General features: G+C 41.1%; 2 long non-coding RNA genes across 6 annotated transcripts; one reads left to right on the top strand and one right to left on the bottom strand.

The window, feature by feature from the left end:
* The first annotated feature begins 562 nt into the window (after positions 1-562).
* LOC125570127 lies at positions 563-13,370 on the top strand. Its single transcript, XR_007312490.1, has 2 exons — positions 563-881; positions 11,427-13,370. It is a non-coding gene; the product is annotated as an uncharacterized LOC125570127 (long non-coding RNA).
* Positions 11,985-20,466, bottom strand: LOC125570128. Of its 5 annotated transcripts, XR_007312494.1 has the most exons (7): positions 20,280-20,466; positions 19,143-19,932; positions 19,001-19,050; positions 18,858-18,920; positions 18,605-18,673; positions 14,244-14,312; positions 11,985-13,362 (listed from the first exon to the last, which is right to left on the bottom strand). It is a non-coding gene; the product is annotated as an uncharacterized LOC125570128 (long non-coding RNA). The 5 variants fall into 5 exon arrangements; XR_007312493.1 differs by having other exon boundaries at positions 18,605-18,920; XR_007312495.1 differs by lacking the exons at positions 11,985-13,362; positions 14,244-14,312 and adding an exon at positions 18,117-18,505 and having other exon boundaries at positions 18,605-18,920.
* Between the last annotated feature and the right edge of the window lie 1,517 nt (positions 20,467-21,983).

The raw sequence follows: 21,983 nt of genomic DNA, 5'->3' as shown, positions 1-21,983 counted from the left end.
CACTGTTTTGTGAGAGAGATCAGGTTGTTCGAATAAATAAACACGTTGAGTTAGAGATCATCTGGTTTATCAGGGGCCGCACACCGGGGGGCTGTGTGGTTATAGCGCCCCCTTCAAATTTTCCGACATTTTGTTTTTTGTTTTTTTCAAAAAAGAGGGAAAAAATTTTAAATAATGTTCTCTGGCTGAATTTCCCATGTATTTGATAAGTGTTCAAGGCTGCGCTGTTGTCTGATCGTTCTACTACTCCTTTGGAAGTAAAATAAAAACACGAGATTTTGTTACATTAGTATTTTTTTATTTAACAAAAAAACAAGATATGAGCTCTCTTTTCAATTTACTCAAATTCCCTTAGGGTGAGGAAGTGATACCAGACCTCCCCCCCCCCCCTTCCACTCCACCACTCTTTTTTCAGCCCCCCGTAAAAAAAATGGTCTGCGCCCCCTGTTTATTGCGGAAAATCGTTACAACAACACCCCTACAGTTTCGATTTGATTTGGCTTGGATACATGGACTTCCTGTGGCGTACATACGGGTATGTGAAACTTCGGGCAAATTTACGTTCAGCTCCGTAAATATTATAGATAAGGTGGAGCCGTACGTTAACTCAGACCATTAAGAAATCCTGTATACGCCGCTGTAATACATTTTGAACTTTATCCAATAAGTTTTGCTTCAAGTCTCTAGCCTACGTGTAGCCGCTGACTCGGTTTCATGCGCGCGTCGCAAAGATACGTGGGAAGAAGAGGGGAAGGTGATGCGAGCGTGGCCGGCAGAAAGAACCAGCGAGTCGATGCGTTTTTCTGCTGTTTCTATTCTTCTCGTACTATTATGAATGATGAACTGGATTATTCGGGACGATGTATCTGCATTATACAAAGGTAAGGTACCACTAGATTGGGTTAAACTGTGATAAATGTTCGAAACGAGTTCACGTTTTGCCCACAAATAGGGCAAGAACATGCGGGTCCAACGTGTGCGACCCTAAAACCAACAGCTTCAGATCAAACAACGAAGACGCTTTCACTTTGAGCATTTCTTCACAACTTTCTAAGCAAAAATGTGAAATATGAATTGTATTCATTTTGTACCAGATTCTTTAGAACTATGGACCGTTTAAACCTAGAATAATGCATCAAAAGCATAGCGGCCACTAAATATTTTGCACTGTTTTTTCTCCATCTCTGTCCGCAGGGTCACCATTTTTTTAAACAATTTTGACCCTTCGACAACTCCTGGTAATAAATCTGATTTCCCCCTTTCTATCTAAAATATCTGACCGGGTCTTATAAAGCTTCAGGCTTTGGCCTTTCTATTATTTTAGAATAATTGAAAATTTATTAAAGAATGATTCTGCCATATCTCAAACACGCTTGAGGAATCTAGCTTTTCTGTCTTCTTTTCTGTGCTCTGTTTTCAGTGATTTGACAAATAATTTAGGGCTTTGTGAAATTCAAATAATGATTAAAAAGACAAATTATAAAAGCCATGTGTGTAAACACTAAGCAAACATCATAAAATAACATCATAACCGTTTGTTTAGCCTGTAAGAAATTTCACACTTTTAAAGGGCACAAAGACTTTTGCCCCAAACAAAGCCATTACCAAGGTGGCCTGAACAAATAGGACACTGATATAAATACTAGCTATCTATTCAGATATCTCACTAGAGTGCATGATTGTACTGAGTATCTTGAACAAAACGAAGTGGCCTTTATTAAACCCTCCCAGTAAGACATGTGAGCTCTGATCTTATTTTGTGGCTGAGTGAATTGTGGAATGATGGTAAATTCAATGATGGGTAAATCATCCTTACAATTCTTGGTGGTAAGCTGCTGTTTTTTTTTACTATGTCATATATCGTTTAAAAGGGGAAAGGATGTGGCATTTGAAGGTATTCTATTTGGCCTGACTGCAGTGGTGTGGACTTGTAGTCAACATTCAATAGGATTGCTGGACCTCTTCGGTCACTTGTTAAAACTCACAGCCGACTCCAAATTTCAGTTCACTGATTTAAAGTGATTATACTTAATAATAAAATGCTAGCTAATAATAACAAGCATTGGTCTCAACAGAAGCTTGGGTTAAACTTTTGGATTGGCAGTAAAACAAGAATTTTTTAAGATTTATCTACTGCACTTTTGGTCATTCTAGAACACATAAGAGAGCTACTTGAATAATTTGAATCACCTGCTTTGTGTATCACTTTGTGTAGTAGGACTTGAGGATAATCAAGAAAAAAATGACTGACAACTTGGAGATAAGTGCTTTGGTTAGTATGCAGAAGCTGGCGAAATCTTGTTGTGTGATCACTTTTGCTATCGACATGACCGACAACCTATAATGTGACTTTGACATCACACCTGGTAGCCAGAATCGCTTGTTGAAAACTGGAGCTGGGCAAGTCTATTTAAAGTCTATTTCAGATTTATCCTATCGTGCTACCCAGCAAGTTTTGCAAATATCTTTCAGCTTCTGCTTTGTGAGTTGTCATGAAAAAAAGACCTCATGGCAGGATTGGTAAATGAATAAATTCATTAAATTATACAACAACAACAACAACCTTTTATTTACCCCTAAGCTTACTCTTCTCTCTTTTGGAGTCGCCCTACGAGCTGCTCCCTTTCCTTCAGCATTGAATTGTCTAAGCTTTAGTAATGTAGAATTTTAGTTGCCTTGTCCGGTGTCCATGGTATATAATGCAAACGGCGTTTTGTAAACACAAGTACCATAAATGTTTCTATTGAGGGACATGTTCCAATGCTCAGTTCTAGTGGAACATCAGTGACGTTACAAGGCAATGGTATATCCACAATGGTATCATGTCGCCTTTGGTTTTACCCAACATCATAGACTGTTGCTTGGTTGACAAATAGTACCGACCTCCCAAATGAATTAATGCCTCCGAGTTTGAGCATGGCGAGGGTTGATGGTTGCGTAAATGTTCTGCTGATGAACCTGGTTTTCATGGAATGCCTCTGATTTTGTTATTTGATTTTGACAATATTATTATATGTGAAGGGCAGATTAATGTTGATTGAGAATAACATTGTGATAATGCATCCGTCTTTACAACAATTCGGGCTGATTGACAAGCAATGAGAACTAGTTATTCACTCAGTAAAGTCCTCATAACTATATTTAGCCATTCCCTGTCCATGTTGATATTGGACCAAAATCTCCTGTATTCAGCACTGTCTAGATCTTGCTATGGATCTATGTGCAGTTAGTTAATAACTATATACCTTATCGTGCATTTGGCTTATCTGTTAAATATTTCTTAACTTGGCTCATTAAATTATTAAAAATAATGGTATTTCTAGCACTAGATGTTAAAATGTTAAAAATCTTATAGATGGGTTTTGCTGAAATGTTCCCGATTCTTTGGTACTTTTAAAGTTTTCTTTTTGAATTGATGTTCTTGGTAATATATGCCTTCCCTTCACACTTGGGCCTCTCATCACATTTTGGTTGAGCCTGGCATTCTCTATGACTGCCGTCTTTTTTATCTTTTTTATAAGTCGTGCAAATAACATAAAATAATAATTGATCTTGAAAGGCTTGGTGTCCAGGTATATCGGTATACTACGCATCTGATTATGACAGGGGAACATTACTCTCTCAGCGCAGTTCTCTTCGAGAATCAGTGATGTTACAAGGTAATGGTATATCCTCAATGGCGTCATGTCGACTTTGGTTTTACCCACCATCATAGACTGGTGCTTGGTTGACAAATAGTACCGACCTCCCAAATGAATTAATGCCTCCGAGTGAATCATTCGCTATTTCAATTTTATTCGTGTTCTCGACAAAATTACATCAAATCAACTTCAAATATAAAGGCTAAAAGAGTTTAGCAGACTGCCTGTGCCATTCTTGAAAACATGTTCCCTTACACAATACCGCATCGCAATGGCGCCAAACGAAGCGTGACTCGCGAGGTCTCTTGATTTGCAGCCTTTGGGTTTCTTTTTCTTTGCTGGCAGTTCTTGCATTGCTTGCCCTTGCCAGAAGTCACCAATTCGACGTACTCGTGGGTGATTACGGCAATCACTGGCACAGTTCTTGGCCTTCCACTTTGCTTATGGCCACTGAAGTTGTTGATTAGCTGTTTCGCGAGAGTCTTATGCAAGTCAATGTTCGGCAAATTAGCTCGGGTCACGGCTTTCATCAGGCAACAAGAGTTCAGCAGAGCAATGTCAAATACAAAAAAACACATACTTCCACCACTTGACGTGTCGACAAGAAGAAACAATGTAGTGAGAGTGATTTAGGTCGCTCAAGTCCACGCCACCCATGTATTTGCAGTACTTGGCAATGCTCGGCGGTCTATTGATCTCAATGGTTTGCATTGTCCCATTTGATCCCTTTCTTCTTCGCTGTACGGTGTCGTCTCCTACTGCCTCGTGAACTGTAGAAAGGACAGTCACAGGTTTGTTCTTGGCTTTGTCTTGCCGTGAGACAATGGTGATATTGCCCGATTGGGCAAAAGCGGGGGTTGCCTTGCTGTAGAAGTTGAGCCTCTTTCAAACAAGCCGGAAAGCCCTTGCTGTTCGTTCCCAGAGTTCCACACGCACAAATTCCAAGTTCTTGAAGCTTTAGAAATAAATTAATACTCTAAAACCAATTAACCATAAACACATAAAAGTTCAGACCAGTAAAGTTCTCGAGGAGGCCTAAAACAATGTACTCCGTTGAGTTTTGAACCAATGGAGTGTTCGCTGAGCGCCCGACATCAATATCGAAGTTGGCAAGAAAACCGGTTGATGATTCGCACAAACAAAAAACCCTAATTCCTCGTTTTACCGGCTTCATAGGCATGTACTGCAATTGCCTATATTATGTTGTCTACTCTAGACTTGAGGTTTGAATAAATTCTTGATAAACAGTGTACTGTCCTCCACAAACTCGATGAAACTCGAAATACCAATGGATGTAAACCTGGATTTGTTTATTATTACTTTTTCTTTCTAAGATAGGACTGCTTTCTACTGCCTCTTACCGGGACAAACGCACTAGAGCACCCGGAGTGGCTTGGATGAGGGTGCCATGCTTTTGCCTTCCTGGTTCAATAGCTTGCTCTTTTTGACAATAGTCTTGTCAACTCTATAGTAATCTTCTAAACCAAGGGCCTTATCTTTTTTCTCTCATTTCCACTCGTGAAAGTTTTGACGCATGAAACGTACACGGCTGCTGGTTGATAACCATGTGTCGCGCTGGCGTCGGCTCCGTTTGAAGCGATGTTGAATACTCAACTTTTAATTCTAATTTCTCATGAACACATTTTCACCATGCCGCTACAGAAAACAATTACTTCCGTTAAGACCTACCTAAATGATAAAAAAAAACTATTAACCTTACAAACTACAAACTATTAACCTTACAAACTACAAACTATTAACCTTACAAACTACAAACCAATGGTTTGTTCAGAAAGTATCATTATTTCGAAGCGATTTTGATAATTGTTGCTAAAATGAGCGGCGTTTTACTGCACAGTGAACTGACCCGCGTCACGGATGTCAGATGAAACTATACGTCCTTTAACAAAAATGTCCCAATTTTTTAAACGAATGCTTAGAAAAAAGAATGTCTGTTTATGTGTATGTTTTTTTCTGACTTGATGCGAATTTTTTTACGGAGGTCTAGGGAATAGTTCCGTATCACCCTGCGCCCATAATGTGTTTTTGGCTTGACTGCAGATATAAAGCCGCAAAAAGGATTGATTTGATTATCCGCTCTCAATTAATCATTTAATCCCAAAATGTTATTTCTAAACGGTTATTTTTTATCATGTTGGCCTTTTATTTCAGTCATTCGGCTTCATTTTGAAGACAACCTCCTTGATATTATTTAGCGCTTGATGAAATATTATTCTATATTAAAATAATTACTGAAACTGTGATTGATATATCAATATAATAATAGGATGATTAAATAAAACGGCCAAGATTAACCATAGTTAAATCATTATCTGGCTAACTTAAAAAGGGATATGGGATTGTTATCGCAGAACTCTCTAAAAAAACGACAACTGCATTGGCGGCTGTAGCATTCACATTTTGTTCTTGTAAATAAAAACGGCTTTTTGTTGAGCTCTCGTGCACGAAAATAAATCACCCAATTCTGGCCTCACCTTATCTTCTACATTTTTGCCTTTTGTCTATTTTGCCGTTTCAGTATTTGTGGGGGTTGTGGCATTTATTTTGGAAAAATTCTATCAGATCGTTTTGTTTCTTGCAATATGGATTTGTTAGCAACACGCGAGCGAAAGCCCATTGACGATTTTTGGTTTGTTAACCTGTTGTATTGCGAAGTTAAATCATTGTTATAGATCAATTTTAAGCAAAAAGGAAGAGATGTGATGTTATTCAGTAAATATGTTTTTTTTTATTCTCAAATAAAAAAAACTCGTACCAGAAGACAGAATGTTTGAGTGAAACGGAACTTTGCCCGCTGCTACGGAACTACTCCCACTATGTGCAAACAGAAAATACCGTATAAATCAATAAAATTTGGAAATGTGTAGTAAATTTGTAGTCGTCTTGGAAAAAATCATGAGCATTGGGCTCTCCGCAAAAAAAAGATATGTATTTCTAGTTCGTTTTACACGTTAAGCTTTTCTGTTAGTTTATATCTTCTTTTCTTTACATTGTTCAGCTTCAGTTTTTCATTTTCCTTCTTGATCTTTTGAAATTGAGATTCCTGCTTAATCCTCTTTCTCTTTAATAACTTGATTTACTTGACTTTCAAACGAATTGCTGTCTATTTCTTCGATATTTATTTACCTTTACATGGTTCAGCTTTAGTTATCATTTACCTTTTCGAAAACTCTGTGCTTCGTTAGACTGTTTCTGATTCTTTCATTTATTTCTCAACTTGATATTTTAAATTATTTTACTTATCTGATCAATTCAGTTAGCAAACGCAAGCAAGATCACTCGGTCGTTAATTTGTTGTTTATTTTGCAGATATCTTTGTAATTGTTTATTTAAAAAAATACTTTTACAAAATATTTTTGGGGATATATTAACCTTTACAGACCGAGTGTGACTTCCGCAATTTGCATGCGCCTACTACTTGCCATCTTGACTGATGTTATTATATGTGATGTTGAGAACTTGTAGTGTTTTGTTACTTCCTGGAACGACTTGTGAACAAAGGAGAATACAAAACAATACCAGAATACAGTGACAAATCCTTTTCTGTGTCACTCCCAAAATGATATTTGAAACTCAAGCAGAAGAGAATCAATGTAAGGGATTGCACAAGTCGACAATCGAGAGCTATTTGTAGAGCTTCTTTTCCTGTCTACTTGGGCAAAAGGGTGAAACTAGATGAAGGAGCCTTTTTACATATAACCGTATTGACCCTCATCTTATTACATCTCTCTTATTACCCTTCGTGGAAACACAGAAACTGAGGCAGTGCTAGAAGAGAAGAAGAAGAAAAAAAAGAAATATGCTGCGATTGAAGAACACTTTCATAATTTTTGATTTACTCAAATTAAAAGGAATATTGTACATATTGTATAAGAAGTGAATATTGTATAAGAGAATAAGAAAATAGCATTTGAACTTACTGCATTCTTCTCTGTGGTGACATTAAGGTCAGCCACTTCGTCCTTGGGTTCATGCACCTCCTTTGCCAGTTCCATGTTTTGATGGTACCACTCTTCCAAGAGCTTCATCTACTCCTCTACAGGAGGGGTATCCTTCCGGGCATCAACATCGTCCTTGGTCACCCCTTCAAGAGAGACTACCGCTTTGGATATATCAGACCAGTACTTATTAAACTCCCCGGTCTTCAATTTTGTATTTTTATGTGAACAAATACTTTACTGGTACCACTTCAGTCGACACATGTTTGCCAACCTCGTCAGGTTGTCAGTCCGAGGATCTTTAAATATTACTTCATCCATCTCAATCCTGGGAAGTCATGAGGCAGTAGTCCAGTACCTCAAATTGTCACATCCTCTCTAAGGCCTCGAAGATTTAGTTGGATTTTGCTCTGGCCAGTGCCTCTATGATGGAATAACAAAATACTAATGTAAGCTATGACATGATACCTAAGAAAAACAAAACTAAAAATCCTTGATATACAGCTATTCCACCCGTAATGCTTCATGAGTACTATAAATAAACCAATTAGATTGATCTAAAAAGCTAATCCATGTTTTGTAAACTGTCAGTTCCTGTAAACATGAAGTCATTGTCTTCACATGGCCAATTACGATCGAGCTATTGTTGCGAACAACCAATCAAAACCCATGTAACAATGCCAAACCCTGTGTTCCCTCCAAAAAAAAACCTTTGTGGGAGGCTAAACAAGCCATTACGTTACCCTTGAAACAATTACGATGCATGCATTCTCCGAGGTCCCATCTACCTGATGTGGATGTGTTTTAAAAAGACCCTCTCCAATCTTGCCCGGCATGTGGCCTATGATCCATATCATACCCTTTTGATAGAAAAAACAGCAAAGCATCTATAAGTTTGATAACCCCGTTGGTGACTATCGTGTTCTCGATATAAAGAAGTTTTTCTTGAATGTGGTGGCATCTATTTCTGTTATACATAATTTCACAAACAGCACCTCCTGCATAAGCACATCGGTGAGGTACTTGTGTCCCTTTGTTGTGTTGGTTCCTGGAACCGGCATCGGACGCAAATCTTTAAACGTTTTTTCGAAATAATCGATGTGGTCGTTCGGGTCGTTCTGTTAACCTAAACATACAACACACAAATTACTGGTCTTGCAAACTGACAAGTATACAATGTCATTTTTTAGATGTTGAACTCTGGAAGTAACCAGGACACCTTTTGCATTCATAACCGTATTTGCGGACATAATAAATTCCCTTTTGTGGCTAGTAATAATATGTATACAGTATATTACAACAAACCAAATCTGTATCCAAGAAGGCATTTCCCAAAATCTGTATTTTTATGTCACAGTAGACACTGCCACACTTAAATAAACGATGTCGCCTTGACGGTGTCTCTTTTTTTGATATACGTTTAAGATTTCCTGCAGTGTGAAAAAAACTATGATTTGCACTGATACACAATACATAGCATAATTAAATGTATTAGAGATTCATGGATTTTCAAGGGGTGCTGCTAGGTTTTCCCGAATTTCAATAATACAAGAGAGACTGTAAATTAGATGTTGTTATTTAGTGTGTTGTGCTTTATTTCCCACCTCTGAGCGCATCTTAACAATGCAGATAGCCCGGCTGTCCACTATTGTAAGAGTGTTTGCACCACACAACATCACACACAAGAACGCGAAACTAACTAATCTCTATTTTGCAGTGTTTTTTTTTAGACTGGCGCGAAGCATTGTTGGTAAAATATAAAGTGAGAAACGGAGAAAATCAGCTGGCGTAACAAGCCGTTTTTGTAGGGTTTCAGAGCAATTATCGTGCGGTAGAAGTCTTCACTTTGTCTCTACATGGAGGTGCCTATTCACCTTAATGGTCTCTGTTAACATCGTTTTTTCTCGGGTTTGACTGCTATAACAAGTCAGTAGAATGATCATAACTGCGTTTTTTTCTTCGAATTTTCCGGTTATTGTTATTGTGCGTTTATGCTGAAAACGGTGAAGGAAGAAGCATATCCCAACTTGAGCTAGTGGATGACGTTGCGGAGCAGGCAGAACAAAAGTGTGATGTCATACTTGTCGGCATCAGGCGGTTAACTGCTGGGGGAGGACAGGAGATCCCATTTTTTTTGTCTGATGACCTTTTTCTTTTTAAGATTATTATATGGTGGCCATGTGGGTGTTTTAATATTAGCTTGATGTTTATTTTGATCTTCAAGCAATTTGATTTTTTTAGGTGTTTTACGTTAAAAGTCTTCGGACTCTTGAGTCCCATAACTTCCATCAACAAAAATGGACTTGATTGCTTGAAATAGTTTCCCCCAAAACCCAAAGCAAACTCGTAACTCCTCATTCCAACTAGGTTTTTTTATGCTCCTTTACAAAGCAATAAAATTACTCATCGATTAAGCAAGCACGGCTGCATTGCACAGACAGCACCTACCGCAGCCAATGATGCCTTCCTTGAGCGCCCTGGAAAAATAAATACTCTCGCGTAGATCTGCTCATAAATTTACATTCATAGTCAAGAAAATGAAAACTGCAAAGATTACTCTTACCAGTTTCCTAAGAAGATTGCCCTCCTGGGCGCTCTTTTCGTGCGATTAAAACTTTCAAAACGCTGAAAAACCGAGCTGAAAAACCAAGTAATCAGCTGCAGCGGCTGCTTGGGTGCATCGCTTTATGCCTTCACCCTCATTCAACTCAACTCTTCAAAAATGACTGGGTGGGTCATTGACAAGTCCCTGCCCGTCCTTCGCTTAAACATTAGATCCAGTCCCTTGAGTGCCATCTCGACTCTGAACCAATCCTGCTCGTCCAGCTCACTGTCGTCCTTGTTCAGCCGGAACGAGAAGTGAGAGAAGTGAGTGTACGCCTTCAGGACCTCCTCCTGCCACTTCTTGTACGTACTCTGAACGTCAAAATCCCCAGACACGGGCCAGTTAAACTTTTCAAATCCACCCCTTTGCGGCGCCTCCCCCCACCAACGGTTTAACATTGATAGGTGAACAGAGTGTATATGGGTACATAAAAGGCCATAGTATGTAAGAAAACCTTTTCTGTTTCACTCCCCAAATGATATTTGAAACTCAAGCAGAAGAGAATCAATATAAGAGGACAAAACAAGTCGATAATCGGGGGCTATTTGTACAGCTTGTTTTTTCCCGATCTTCTTTGTCAAAAGGGTAAAACTAGATAAATAAGCCTTTTTACATATTACTGTATCGACCCCCATCCTGTTGCATCCCTATTCCCTCTTATTACCTTTCGTGGAAACAAAGGCTTGCACAGTGCTAAAAGAGGAGAGAAAATTGAATTATGCTGCGATTGAAGAACACTGTTTCATAATCTTTGATATACTCAAATTAAAAGAAATTTGTGCTACAAGGGAAGAAGAAAATAACATTTGAACTTATTTTGACACAGTGGCATTGTCCCCGACAGCAGCTGTGGCGCTGGCCTTGACATTGTTAATGTTGGTCACATGTCCACCTGTGAACATAGAAGATAAATATGTAGTGTAAAAAATGTGTCTCTTTAGTAGCTGACATCTTTGTTGTAGCTGCATTCTTCTCTGTGGTGACTCAGTTCAGTCAGTTTGTGCTTGAATTCCTGCACCTCCTTTCTCAGTTCCATGTTGTGATGATACCACTCTTCCTAGAGCTTCATCTACTCCTCTACAAGAGGGGCATTCTTCAGGGCATCAACATCGTCCTGGGTCACCCCTCCCAGAGAGACTACTGCTTTGAGGATATTATTAAACTCTGTCTTCAATTCTGTGTTTTTGTGAGCAGTCGACACATGTTTGCCTCTTTCGTCAGGTTCTTTGAAGGAAGAAGCATATCCCAACTTGAAGTAGTGGATGGCGTTGCGGAGCAGGCCCAACAAAAATGAAATTTAATTGTCCTCGATGACGTCACAAATCACGTGACCATATTTTTGCACCCTCCTTGACAGAAGCATTACACCTGCCAAGTTTGGTTGTGAAACAATGTTTCTTTCAAGAGATATGAATGATTTTGCTTTTAATCACGTTTTTTGCATTAAGTTAGGTCATCCATGACGTAATACAACACACTACATGTGACCATATTGTTGCATCCCTTGACACCTACACGACACCTACCGTGTTCGGATGCCATATGATCTTTCCTTGGTGAAATATAAATATTTTTTATTTTGATGACGTCAGCATATTTTTTTTGCTTCTAGTGTCGTCATCGATGACGTCACCTATCACGTTACCACAGTTTTGCACTTCACTTGATGCATACATGACACCTGCCAAGCTTGATTGTCATACTGTTTGCTAAACTTTACCCTCGGTTTGAAACGCCAACAATTTCCCAAAATCAGGAGGGCAAAAATGCAAAGAGATATTCTTTGGTAATGGTTTATTTTGAAGCGTCTATTTGACAAGAGTCATTTTTACAAAAGAAGTTCTTTTGGTCACGATGTGGCACAGGTTTTGTACTCAAACAAAATGGCTATAATTCTACCATCCCAACGATAGAATATCGTATTGATTAATCACTTGACACTAAAGAAAATAACAGAAAAAAGAGTTACCCAAATAACCAGCCCATGTTTTTTTTTTTTTTTTGGTACAAGAATGGGGTCAAATACTTCAACAGTATGATTTGACGTGGGAGTCACTTTTGGCAAGCGCAAAATGTTTTTTTTTCGCAGGCTAGAGGATAACTAAGGCAAATACCAGAAAAAAAGTTAGGGAGAGGGAGCTTATCAGTAGTCAGATTGCATCTACATGCGTACTGTATGTTATCTTGGCGGCAAAACATTTCATCTTTTTGTGTAAGCTCAAGTCGCAAATTCCTAATTTCTCAAATTTTAAGAGTAAATTGATCCAAACAAAAATAATAAATAATAAATATATTATTGCAAGAGATAGGAATTCCACAATAGTTCATTTAAACAAATGGGAAAAGCTTATTCCGTTATTAACATAATACTTTTTTAATGCATTAATTAAATTAATTCCGTAACTTCACTATGTAGCTACACTAAATTTTATTTTTATTTTTTATGTAATTGTTTTTTTGTAGACATTGTAACACTATTAATAATGAAAAATAATAAAAGTACTGTATGTGGTGAGCAGGGGATTAATTTATAAAAAGAAAGGCATGAACACCAGGCAGATGATAAGATAATTTCTACAGTTGACGACCTCCTTCGTAGTGACGGGGCTTTTGCGCAGCCCTTTTTCGTACTGCTGCAAGGCCAGGTCTATTCGGGCGGTACACTTCTTGGCAGGCACAGAATTGAGGAATTCCTTGACCTGTGACATGTCCAGGACGTTTTCGCAATCTTCCAGGTGATGCACCCCACGCTCCCATTTTTTTATACTTCCTAAGGCATGTCTTCCAGGCAGGGAGGACGGCCTGGAGGCGCTTGGAGCCAGCCGCTCAGCCCTTGAAGGGCACGCCTCGGAGCTTTTAAGGATGTACCCCAGGAATTGCTGTAGGGCATCGCAGTATCCCTGCAGGGTTGTGGCCTTGAGATGGTCGGGGCCCTTCTCGTCTTGGAAGGAAAAAGCGGCCCCAGACCCTATTTATATCCACAAAGGCGTCCAGGAGGTAGCTGCCGGATGGCGCCTTGGCGTTTGTGATAGATTGAACCTTAGCGGCTATCTCTGGCCATGGCTTGCTTAAGTTCTCCGCCATGTTGGCGCTGGAGAAATAGCGCAAACTCGGCGAGTGTGAGCAGTTCCAGCTGCTGGTTGTCAGCATCGATTGACTGATAAGTAAAAAAAGAATGGTGAGGTGAGAAACGTTAACAGATGTAGTGGTCATAAGGGCGACACTAGCCTCATCTTCCGAGAATGAGACCGGCTGTTTGGTGACATCAAAGTCCTCGTCACTCGTGGAATACTGGTCGGACTCCACGAGCGAGGGACGTTTGCAAGGCCTAACCAGCCTAGCAGTCCTGCTTGGTTTTTCCTCCTCCTCTGACAGGTATCTGGTGTTTGCCCAGGAGGGGCCAGCGACCTGCCTAGTTGGCACAAGGCCAGGGGAAGAAGTGGAGGCGGATACGTCTGCCCGGTAGGGGCCAGCGACCTTTTTTTTTTTTTTTCGGCACAAGGCCGGGAGAAGAAGCGGACGCAGGAACGGAGATCGGTTCAGTTTTCCCTTTTGTTCTTAGAAAGAAAGATTAAAGAGATGTCAGGTTCCGCCACAAGGTTGGAGTCGGACAAAATGGCTTCCAAATTAGCTCATCAGATCGGCGTACTGAAGGAGCTCCTTCAGTCTAATTGACGCCCGATCGATGTCATGTGCATTTTTGAGGTGCCGTCTCAAGTTCATGTTTGGCACATGGCAGATCGGGCATACAGCGGTCCTTCTGTGCTTTGGTGGCTCTTTCTGCGCTAGAGCTTTCTCGCGCGTCGTGGCGTCGCCACGCAGCATTCTTCCCTTTTTTTCCATTAGGTTTTGGCCCTTAAGGCGCAGATGCCGGAAGATTTTGGTTTTAAACTTCTGGCAAATGCAACACCAGCTGTGGGGAGCGCTGGATTTCTTAGGCTGCCACAACAAGAGAAACATAGGGTGTAGATTTATCAACCACACTATATTAGCCTGGCACACGTGAGGCCATCAGCACTATGGCATTTAAATTTGTACCTTTTCCTCGTCTTCTTCTTCCTTCATTTCCTCTTTCACATTAAGCTCAAGTGCGCCAGGGGTATCACACTGGGCAAAGACAAATAACATGATAAACTCAGAGGTGGAGCAATGAAGTTAGGTGGGCGCTTCGTGGAGCGCTGGATTTCTTAGGCTGCCGTGACAAGAGAAACATAGGGTGTAGATTAATCAACCGCACTATATTAGCCTGGCACACGTGAGGCCATCAGCACTATGGCATTTAAATTTGTACCTTTTCCTCGTCCTCCACTTCCTTTATGTCCTCGTCCACCTCAAGGGCACCAGGGGTATCACACTGGGCAGAGACAAATAACTTGATAAATTCAGAGGTCAAGCAAGGGGGTTAGGTGCTGAAGCAATTGCCAAACGTCTTACCTGGCTGGTCTCTCCCTCGATGGGTGGTACTGAATTGGGACGGGATCAGTCTAAACACAGAAAGACAACAAATTGAATTCAAAGTCTTGCAATCTATTACGTGCTTGTGCATGCTTGTTTGAGCAAGTTTCGTGCGTCCTACCTGGCAAGTTGTATCTACGCTTGGGTTGTCAAGGCCGGTCTGGAAGGGGTCAGTCTAAACACAGAAAGACAACAATTTTAATTCAAAGCCCTGCAATCTATTTCTTGCTCGTGCATGCTTTTTCGAGCAAGTTTCGTGCGTCCTTCCTGGCAGGCGGCTTCCTTCGAAGCCACAGTTTCGTGCATACTACCTGGCAAATTGCATCTACGCTCGGGTTGTCAAGGCCAGTCGGCAAGGGGTCAATCTAAACACAGAAAGACAACAGTTTTAATTCAAAGTCCTGCAATCTATTTCTTGCTCGTGCATGCTTTTTCAAGCAAGTTTCGTGCGTCCTTCCTGGCAGGCAGCTTCCTTCGAAGCCACAGTGGGGATGACGATATCAGTCTAGACACAGAAACACAACGCAGTTAAATAAAGATAAATTGATTTACGGTTTTGTAGTGTCAAGTCACTTATCTGGATCTCAAGGCACTGTATTGCCATGGCGGCATTTGCCTGCCGGCAATGGAGACGATGAAGAGCGTCCGTTGGTGGAGTAATCAGCTGCAGCGGCTGCTTGGGTGCAGCGCTTGATGCCTTCACCCTCATTCAACTCAACTCTTCAAAAATGACTGGGTGGGTCATTGACAAGTCTCTACCCGTCCTTCGCTTAAACATTAGATCCAGTCCCTTGAGTGCTATCCCGACTCTGAACCAATCCTGCTCGTCCAGCTCACTGTCGTCCTTGTTCAGCAGGAACGAGAAGTGAGTGTACGCCTTCAGGACCTCCTCCTGCCACGTCTTGTACGTACTCTGAACGTCAAAATCCCCAGACACGGGCCAGTTAAACTTTTGAAATCCACCCCTTTGCTGCGCCTCCCCCCACCAACGGATTGATAGGTGAACAGAGGGTAATGGGTACATAAAAGGTCATAGTATGTAAGAAAACCTTTTCTGTTTCACTCCCAAAATGATATTTGAAACTCGAGCAGAAGAGAATCAATATAAAAGGACAAAAAAAGTCGATAATCGGGAGCTATTTGTACAGCTTGTTTTTTTCCGATCTTCTTTGTCAAAAGGGTAAAACTAGATAAATAAGCCTTTTTACATATTACTGTATCGACCCCCATCCTGTTGCATCCCTCTTCCCTCTTATTACCTTTCGTGGAAACAGAGGCTTGCACAGTGCTAAAAGAGGAGAGAAAATTGAATTATGCTGCGATTGAAGAACACTGTTTCATAATCTTTGATATACTTAAATTAAAAGAAATTTGTGCTATAAGGGAAGAAGAAAATAACATTTGAACTTATTTTGACACAGTGGCATTGTCCCCGACAGCAGCTGTGGCGCTGGCCTTGACATTGTTAATGTTGGTCACATGTCCACCTGTGAACATAGAAGATAAATATGTAGTGTAAAAAATGTGTCTCTTTAGTAGCTGACATCTTTGTTGTAGCTGCATTCTTCTCTGTGGTGACTCAGTTCAGTCACTTTGTGCTTGAATTCCTGCACCTCCTTTGTCAGTTCCATGTTGTGATGATACCACTCTTCCAAGAGCTTCATCTACTCCTCTACAAGAGGGGCATTCTTTAGGGCATCAACATCGTCCTGGGTCACCCCTCCCAGAGAGACTACTGCTTTGAGGATATTATTCAACTCTGTCTTCAATTCTGTGTTTTTGTGAGCAGTCGACACATGTTTGCCTCTTTCGTCAGGTTCTTTGAAGGAAGAAGCATATCCCAACTTGAAGTAGTGGATGGCGTTGCGGAGCAGGCCCAACAAAAATGTAATTTAATTGTCCTCGATGACGTCACAAATCACGTGACCATATGTTTGCACCCTCCTTGACAGAAGCATTACACCTGCCAAGTTTGGTTGTGAAACAATGTTTCTTTCAAGAGATATGAATGATTTTGCTTTTAATCACGTTTTTTGCATTAAGTTAGGTCATCCATGACGTAATACAACACACTACATGTGACCATATTGTTGCATCCCTTGACACCTACACGACACCTACCGTGTTCGGATGCCATATGATCTTTCCTTGGTGAAATATAAATATTTTTTATTTTGATGAAGTCAGCATATTTTTTTTTGCTTCTAGTGTCGTCATCGATGACGTCACCTATCACGTTACCACAGTTTTGCACTTCACTTGATGCATACATGACACCTGCCAAGCTTGATTGTCATACGATGCTTTTATGGGACGGACGGACATCGCGTCACGAAAACTCGAGTCCATGGGTTACCAATATTTGTTACCATATATGTTTTTATATACCACTTTTTCTTTGGGTTTGGGCTCCGCTAATACTATTTTTTAACATATTAAAATTTGTCATGTAAAACCGCACTGATAATAAGCTCCACATTTTCAGAGAATCAAATTCAAGTTGGCATAGGCTGCTAGAAATAAGAACAATATTCTATAATTCTACAATATATACAATATTACAATACAATATTCTATAATTCTACAATAAGTTGCCAAAGGCGACATGACTATCGGCGAATAGACTATGAGCTGATAGTCACGTCGCCTGAGGAGACTAATTGTTTTAGTATAATTTCACTAGTCACTAGTGTACTTATAGAAACATATAACAGCTTTACAGGGCAGCTCTATTAATAACGTCGCTTGCTGTTATAATATTCATTGGTACTTCCCAGGAATTGCTGTAGGGCATCGCAGTATCCCTGCAGGGTTGTGGCCTTGAGATGGTCGGGGCCCTTCTCGTCTTGGAAGGAAAAAGCGGCCCCAGACCCTATTTATATCCACAAAGGCGTCCAGGAGGTAGCTGCCGGATGGCGCCTTGGCGTTTGTGATAGATTGAACCTTAGCGGCTATCTCTGGCCATGGCTTGCTTAAGGTCTCCGCCATGTTGGCGCTGGAGAAATAGCGCAAACTCGGCGAGTGTGAGCAGTTCCAGCTGCTGGTTGTAGCATCGATTGACTGATAAGTAAAAAAAGAATGGTGAGGTGAGAAACGTTAACAGATGTAGTGGTCATAAGGGCGACACTAGCCTCATCTTCCGAGAATGAGACCGGCTGTTTGGTGACATCAAAGTCCTCGTCACTCGTGGAATACTGGTCGGACTCCACGAGCGAGGGACGTTTGCAAGGTCTAGCCAGCCTAGCAGTCCTGCTTGGTTTTTCCTCCTCCTCTGACAGGTATCTGGTGTTTGCCCAGGAGGGGCCAGCGACCTGCCTAGTTGGCACAAGGCCAGGGGAAGAAGTGGAGGCGGATACGTCTGCCCGGGAGGGGCCAGCGACCTTTTTTTTTTCGGCACAAGGCCGGGAGAAGAAGCGGACGCAGGAACGGAGATCGGTTCAATTTTCCCTTTTGTTCTTAGAAAGAAAGATTAAAGAGATGTCAGGTTCCGCCACAAGGTTGGAGTCGGACAAAATGGCTTCCAAATTAGCTCATCAGATCGGCGTACTGAAGGAGCTCCTTCAGTCTAATTGACGCCCGATCGATGTCATGTACATTTTTGAGGTGCCGTCTCAAGTTCATGTTTGGCACATGGCAGATCGGGCATACAGCGGTCCTTCTGTGCTTTGGTGGCTCTTTCTGCGCTAGAGCTTTCTCGCGCGTCGTGGCGTCGCCACGCAGCATTCTTCCCTTTTTTTCCATTAGGTTTTGGCCCTTAAGGCGCAGATGCGCAGATGTCGGAAGATTTTGGTTTTAAACTTCTGGCAAATGCAACACCAGCTGTGGGGAGCGCTGGATTTCTTAGGCTGCCACAACAAGAGAAACATAGGGTGTAGATTTATCAACCACACTATATTAGCCTGGCACACGTGAGGCCATCAGCACTATGGCATTTAAATTTGTACCTTTTCCTCGTCTTCTTCTTCCTTCATTTCCTCTTTCACATTAAGCTCAAGTGCGCCAGGGGTATCACACTGGGCAAAGACAAATAACATGATAAACTCAGAGGTGGAGCAATGAAGTTAGGTGGGCGCTTCGTGGAGCGCTGGATTTCTTAGGCTGCCATGACAAGAGAAACATAGGGTGTAGATTAATCAACCGCACTATATTAGCCTGGCACACGTGAGGCCATCAGCACTATGGCATTTAAATTTGTACCTTTTCCTCGTCCTCCACTTCCTTTATGTCCTCGTCCACCTCAAGGGCGCCAGGGGTATCACACTGGGCAGAGACAAATAACTTGATAAATTCAGAGGTCAAGCAAGGGGGTTAGGTGCTCAAGCAATTGCCAAACGTCTTACCTGGCTGGTCTCTCCCTCGATGGGTGGTACTGAATTGGGACGGGATCAGTCTAAACACAGAAAGACAACAAATTGAATTCAAAGTCTTGCAATCTATTACGTGCTTGTGCATGCTTTTTTGAGCAAGTTTCGTGCGTCCTACCTGGCAAGTTGCATCTACGCTTGGGTTGTCAAGGCCGGTCTGGAAGGGGTCAGTCTAAACACAGAAAGACAACAATTTTAATTCAAAGTCCTGCAATCTATTTCTTGCTCGTGCATGCTTTTTCGAGCAAGTTTCGTGCGTCCTTCCTGGCAGGCGGCTTCCTCCGAAGCCACAGTTTCGTGCATACTACCTGGCAAATTGCATCTACGCTCGGGTTGTCAAGGCCAGTCGGCAAGGGGTCAATCTAAACACAGAAAGACAACAGTTTTAATTCAAAGTCCTGCAATCTATTTCTTGCTCGTGCATGCTTTTTCAAGCAAGTTTCGTGCGTCCTTCCTGGCAGGCAGCTTCCTTCGAAGCCACAGTGGGGATGACGATATCAGTCTAGACACAGAAACACAACGCAGTTAAATAAAGATAAATTGATTTACGGTTTTGTAGTGTCAAGTCACTTATCTGGATCTCAAGGCACTGTATTGCCATGGCGGCATTTGCCTGCCGGCAATGGAGACGATGAAGAGCGTCCGTTGGTGGAGTAATCAGCTGCAGCGGCTGCTTGGGTGCAGCGCTTGATGCCTTCACCCTCATTCAACTCAACTCTTCAAAAATGACTGGGTGGGTCATTGACAAGTCTCTACCCGTCCTTCGCTTAAACATTAGATCCAGTCCCTTGAGTGCTATCCCGACTCTGAACCAATCCTGCTCGTCCAGCTCACTGTCGTCCTTGTTCAGCAAGAACGAGAAGTGAGTGTACGCCTTCAGGACCTCCTCCTGCCACTTCTTGTACGTACTCTGAACGTCAAAATCCCCAGACGCGGGCCAGTTAAACTTTTGAAATCTACCCCTTTGCTGCGCCTCCCCCACCAACGGATTGATAGGTGAACAGAGGGTAATGGGTACATAAAAGGTCATAGTATGTAAGAAAACCTTTTCTGTTTCACTCCCAAAATGATATTTGAAACTCGAGCAGAAGAGAATCAATATAAAAGGACAAAAAAAGTCGATAATCGGGAGCTATTTGTACAGCTTGTTTTTTTCCCATCTTCTTTGTCAAAAGGGTAAAACTAGGTAAATAAGCCTTTTTACATATTATTGTATCGACCCCCATCCTGTTGCATCCCTCTTCCCTCTTATTACCTTTCGTGGAAACAGAGGCTTGCACAGTGCTAAAAGAGGAGAGAAAATTGAATTATGCTGCGATTGAAGAACACTGTTTCATAATCTTTGATATACTTAAATTAAAAGAAATTTGTGCTATAAGGGAAGAAGAAAATAACATTTGAACTTATTTTGACACAGTGGCATTGTCCCCGACAGCAGCTGTGGCGCTGGTCTTGACATTGTTAATGTTGGTCACATGTCCACCTGTGAACATAGAAGATAAATATGTAGTGTAAAAAATGTGTCTCTTTAGTAGCTGACATCTTTGTTGTAGCTGCATTCTTCTCTGTGGTGACTCAGTTCAGTCACTTTGTGCTTGAATTCCTGCACCTCCTTTGTCAGTTCCATGTTGTGATGATACCACTCTTCCAAGAGCTTCATCTACTCCTCTACAAGAGGGGCATTCTTTAGGGCATCAACATCGTCCTGGGTCACCCCTCCCAGAGAGACTACTGCTTTGAGGATATTATTCAACTCTGTCTTCAATTCTGTGTTTTTGTGAGCAGTCGACACATGTTTGCCTCTTTCGTCAGGTTCTTTGAAGGAAGAAGCATATCCCAACTTGAAGTAGTGGATGGCGTTGCGGAGCAGGCCCAACAAAAATGTAATTTAATTGTCCTCGATGACGTCACAAATCACGTGACCATATGTTTGCACCCTCCTTGACAGAAGCATTACACCTGCCAAGTTTGGTTGTGAAACAATGTTTCTTTCAAGAGATATGAATGATTTTGCTTTTAATCACGTTTTTTGCATCAAGTTAGGTCATCCATGACGTAATACAACACACTACATGTGACCATATTGTTGCATCCCTTGACACCTACACGACACCTACCGTGTTCGGATGCCATATGATCTTTCCTTGGTGAAATATAAATATTTTTTATTTTGATGAAGTCAGCATATTTTTTTTGCTTCTAGTGTCGTCATCGATGACGTCACCTATCACGTTACTACAGTTTTGCACTTCACTTGATGCATACATGACACCTGCCAAGCTTGATTGTCATACGATGCTTTTATGGGACGGACGGACATCGCGTCACGAAAACTCGAGTCCATGGGTTACCAATATTTGTTACCATATATGTTTTTATATACCACTTTTTCTTTGGGTTTGGGCTCCGCTAATACTATTTTTTAACATATTAAAATTTGTCATTTAAAACCGCACTGATAATAAGCTCCACATTTTCAGAGAATCAAATTCAAGTTGGCATATGCTGCTAGAAATAAGAACAATATTCTATAATTCTACAATATATACAATATTACAATACAATATTCTATAATTCTACAATAAGTTGCCAAAGGCGACATGACTAATTGTTTTAGTATAATTTCACTAGTCACTAGTGTACTCATAAAAACATATAACAGCTTTACAGGGCAGCTCTATTAATAACGTCGCTTGCTGTTGCTGCTCATAACGTCTCTGTGTATACATTTAAGTATAATAACGCCTCTTTCTATACATTTAAGTGCACCAGTCCCTTAGATTCAACCAATGAGTTCCAAATAAGAAATTTCAAAATCGCTCAAAATTGGTTTAAAGTTAGCCCCTGGTTCTCTTATCATGGTTAAAAAGTTTAAGTTACATACAATAAATATTTTTCGAGAAATACCGAATTTACGATTTTGCCTATCAAATCGCCGATTTGGGGGCATTTTTCACCT

Source organism: Nematostella vectensis, chromosome 8 (genome assembly GCF_932526225.1).
Source record: "Nematostella vectensis chromosome 8, jaNemVect1.1, whole genome shotgun sequence".
Taxonomy (NCBI): Eukaryota; Metazoa; Cnidaria; class Anthozoa; order Actiniaria; family Edwardsiidae; genus Nematostella; species Nematostella vectensis.
The sequence above is the reverse complement of the archived record's forward strand: the minus strand, read 5'-3'. Positions and strand labels throughout refer to the sequence as shown.